Genomic DNA, 5,177 nt, shown 5'->3' on the forward strand with positions numbered 1-5,177 from the left:
CAGTAACAAATTTTAACCGATTTATCTCCTATTTTCGTTTGCTGCATGTTATTTTATTTATTTATTTTTTTATTTTTTTAAAACAGGCTAAAAAATTAATTAAGTTTGTGAGAGGAAAAAAATATATAAGTCATGTATAAGTTGCATTTTATTACATTCAACAAATATATATATATATATATATATATATATATATATATATATATATATATATATATATATATACTATATATACCTATAAATAATTTTATAAAACACAAAAATATAACAAAAACACAACACAACAAATAATAATAAATAAAGAAATAATAAAATTAAATAAAAGTACATATAGTAAAAACATTAAAAATAAAACATTAACAATGTTAAGAAAACTAAAAATATAAATAATTTACAAAAAACAAACTAAATAAAAATAAAAAAGAAATATGATCAAATAAAAACATTAATGAATAAAAAATCCAAAATAAAAAAAAAGATAAAATGATTAAAATAAATTAATAGAAAAACAGATATAAAATTAAAAACAATAAAATAAACAAAATATTGCAAATCTAGAAATTAAACAGAAAATAATAAATTATCAAATAAAACAACAACAACAAATAATAGAAATCAAGGATAATAAATTATGAAATAAAAAACATTAGTATGAAGTACTTTTGTACTATTCACTGTACATTTAGCAATCATAGCAAGCAAACCACCACAGTACCTCTAATAAGGATTCTGCAGGGTCTGTATCTAACAAACCATCTAGCTGTTATAGAATCAGTACTATGTCTGTTTTAATGACAGCAAGCATCTCTCACCAAGAGAAACATTCTCTGCTGAAGCCTTTTCCAGAGAGTTTGCTGAGACAACCAAGTCTGATAAACTCCTGACAAAACAGACACAACCAGGTCAATGAGAGAGATCAAAGCATTCAGGAACACGATTGAGTCATTTTTGATTTCAAGAACTAACCCGTCCAGGAAGTGCAAGATTGTCGATGCCAGTGAGGTCTTTCTTGAGCTCTAGAAGCTTCTGGAAGTTCTCCATCTTAATGAGGGGAAAAGCCGTGAAGCTGCACAACTATCTCAGAAACATCAGCAGCAAAGCTTAAGCTGGAACAGACAAAGAGCATCTTTAGATCATTAAAGGACTGAGATTGAAGGCTAAAGCAGCTGTCCCGATGGTACCTCGAAGTCTCTGAAGTACGCCGGTGTCGTGGTGGATAGTGCGTTTGCAGAGTCGTGCTGAGGATCTGTTTGTTAGGGCATGAGGCGGTGCAGCGGCCGCAGGGGAAGAAAGATGTTGAGCGGCCGGTAACGACCTTCTGCGTCAAAGTCTCTGACCAGACCCTCCGCTTCCGGGGACGAGCGACACATCCTCTCCAGCTCCAAGCACCGCTTCGATGCTTCTGAAAAATTGCTGTCAGAGCTGAAAGCCAAAGAGTCATTGAGTGAGTTATTCATCTGTGGTGGTGGCATCCAAAAAGGATTTAATAATATTATGGTACTTCAAAGAATGCAGCAGGTGTGACCATCGCACCACTTGGCCAAAAAAAAACATTATCTTGATGTGTCAGCGATACTTTCGATGATGATACTCAAAGAAATTGCAACAGTAAAAATGATAGATATTTTATTATTTTTTGAAAGAGATGTTTTCAAAACATTTGGATGACAATTTTTTATTTTCCCATTTACTATCCGATTTTTATATATTCCACATGTTATACCTCACAGGCCAAGCTCTAGAGAAACAACACAATGTCCAACACGCATATTCCACTGCATATCAAAGAAGGTCACAGAAGAGATTCTAGATGTTTGGACCTTTCAAACCATGGATTATATTCAGGCATGAGCATCTCCAATACGCTGGTAGTCTCCTTTGGTTGTGCGTTTGATCTGCCTTCACTGGGAACAGTGAATAAGCAATTATTCAAGATAGATTATATTATATATAGATATATATCTCATATATTACCTACATAAACATATATATTATATATATGAACTAAGTTATTAGGTATCAGTAGAGTCGCTGGTGAAATCGGACCATGCAGACTTACTGAGACATGAAACATAGTGAAACCCTCAGGTCATCTATTACACGTTGAGCAATTCCCTGTCCTCACCAAGAGCACATCACACCAGCCACCACACACAAACATACCATTGATATCCCATCCTTAACTGGGTCAAAACCACCACTCCCCACAGAGCAGAATTAAAAAACATTACAGACGCTGGAGGAACATTTATGTCGGCCAGAGCTGCAAATTACGTCAGGCAACGTTATGTGATAGTCTGATACTACAGGTTGTTCTGTGTGCCATGATTTAACATTTCTAGGGAACTTATGCTCTAAAAAAATGAGAGGGACAGGTGTGGTGATGGTCCAATGTTATGGGATAAGATGGAGATATAGAATCAACACTATATATATATATATATTTTTTTTTTGTTTTAATGTTAATATAGAATAAATACACTTAATTTTTTTTTTTATATATAAAACGAATAACATAGTAATTTCAAAATTATATATTATATCAATAATATTTAAAAAATTATTTTAAAAAATACTATCAATAAATATTGATATTATTTATTTACAAAATTATTTACAATAATATTTATCATGGGTCAGGTTGTTAACTGCTGGTCATCTAGGGACTAGAAAAAAAATTAACTTTAATTTGTGAAGATTGTTGACTAAGCAAATCTTGCCAACCTGGATGGGGGGACACCAGAAAAAAGCATCAAAGTCAGCAATTTATTGAACATAAAGGGTTTGTTAGGGACCAAAATGTAGCAGAAAAATGTTTAACTGTTAGTAAAAATAATGTCATTTTCACATTATCTGATGTTAAAATATAAGTTCTGTTTTATTTTATTAGACTTTTGCTGGTTGACATGGCCTAGCATTTCATCATGTGAGAGTTAATTTCATATCATGTATGGGACCAACTAGATCTGATTTGGTGTAAAGTGTTGTTTGACTGCAGTGAACTGGTCTATCTAGAGACTAGGAAAACTTAATTTCTTAATTTGTGAAGACTGTTGACTAAACAAATCTTGCAACCTGGAGGAGGACACCAGAAAACAAGCATCAAATTATGCAATATTATGAACATAAAGGGTTTTGTTAGGACCAAAATGTAGCAGAAAATGTCATTTTCACATTTTCTGTATGTAAAATATAATTTCCTATTTTTTTTTTTCTTTGATTTTTTGCTGGGTAATATGGCCTAGGCATTTCAATCATGTGAGGTTAATTTCATGTCATGTTATGACCAACTAGATCTGATTTGGTGTAATTATTGTTTGACTTGCAGATGAAAAGGCATCAAACAATGTATTAAAATACTGAATGACACATTGAGGTGTGTCTGTTATGGTTGGAGCAGTTGGTACACATTCCTGACACCAATATAACAAACACATTTAACTGAAATACACACCACTGAGCCAGTCGCTGCTCCACGTCTTTCAGAAAGGTCTCGTGAAATTTGTACACCGGTTCAAAATTGGCAAATATGAGATTCCTCAAGGAATCCGGCAAGGCTTCATCCTTCCCTACAGACTTCTGAAAGGACTGAAAACATACAGAAAGGGAAGAGAAGCATAAGAATATAATATTTTCATAGCATTTATGTTCTGGATGAGTTGTAGAAGAATGTAGCTCATCAAACTCTTATTCAAAATCAATTATCCATGATATGAGCCTTTAAACTGTCTACAGTAAATGGAGGAACACATCAACCCCCTGAAGCTTTTGTAGATGTTTTCTATCGTCACATCAAACACTATAAAACCATTTGACTTCTTGATATAGATCCAAACATGAGATCAGCAGACACAGTGTGATTAATTCCCAAAACAGACCGTAGTGATGCGGATGGTCGGAAGAATCCAAGAATAAGACTTTGTCTCTTTGTCTTCGTTCTGGGACATAAAACACCCACTTACACTTCAGTCCATTTCGCAAAAAAATATTCTGCCAAATTTTCAAGACACACCCTCTGAAAAACCACCCAAAATCCTTAGCAAACATATTAGTAACCAACCAAAACTATAAACCAATTGAAATACAGCCAGAAGGGAATTATCTAGAAATTATACTAAGGAAGAATGCTTAACACCCTAGAAAGCAACAACCAAAAAAACCTTTGTATTCTGCACCTGGCAACTACTCAGAACCCCTAGGAGAAGTAACAATCTGCTGAATCATTAACACATCCTCTAGTTAAAACCAAAAAAAAAAAACGCTGAAGAACCATCCTTAAAGGCAAATTTTGGTAAAACTATCATCTCAGAGCAGTTTTTAAAATCCATAACTCAACCAAAAAAACTCAGTATCTTAAAGTCAAAAATATTAGCAACTACATGTTGAGGATATCGGTATTCACACTAACAACTGGAAAACTCTAGGCAACAACCTAGCAACATTCTGGTAATTATCCACAACGCCCTAATGCTTATTAAGTACACAGTATATGAACCAACTTAAAAAGAAAAGAAAAAACTCTGCAAACATGCTAACAATTATACAGAACACCCTAGTAACTGTTTACTATAACACTATAGCAGAACTCACCTCCAAAACATACCGTAATTATTCAGAACACCCAAAAACAAACTGCTTTCATTAAATCCGTGAGTTCTATGAGCACACTTCTAACAACACCAGAAAAATTAGTAATCATTTAGCAACATGTTATTAAGAATTACCACAAAATCCCTTAGCAACTGCTTTTTAACATTCCGGAAAGGTAAACCTTAATATATAATAATTCCCCTGAAGCAAAATATTCTTTGTGATCACGCCATAAGATGCTTATTAACACTCAACAAACGGTAAAAAATGTAGTATACAGGATATTCAGAGAAGTAACCTTAAAGCAAACGCTTTTTTATTATTGCGCATGCACACTCTTAGAAAACATGCAGATTATCTAAACACTCACAGTGTCTCTTATTAACAATTCCTCAGTAAAATAAATTTTGAAGGACGAATTTCAGAAACATTGCTAAGTGATTATCCAAACACCACAGCACTTTCTTATAATTATTCTAGTTAACAACTCCATATTCACCTCCAGAAACATAAAAGAAGATTATTCAAAATACCAGTAGTCTCTTTTTATTAGTCACCCTGTTAAAACAACCTGATGCACTACTCCA

At 33.3% G+C, this 5,177-nt stretch overlaps 1 pseudogene; it reads right to left on the bottom strand.

Annotated features, from left to right (window-relative positions):
- LOC109084660 overlaps positions 1-5,177 on the bottom strand; it is a 43,822-nt pseudogene that overhangs the window by 15,875 nt on the left and 22,770 nt on the right.

This window comes from Cyprinus carpio, unplaced genomic scaffold, assembly GCF_018340385.1.
Source record: "Cyprinus carpio isolate SPL01 unplaced genomic scaffold, ASM1834038v1 S000006615, whole genome shotgun sequence".
In the NCBI taxonomy this organism is placed as follows: Eukaryota; Metazoa; Chordata; class Actinopteri; order Cypriniformes; family Cyprinidae; genus Cyprinus; species Cyprinus carpio.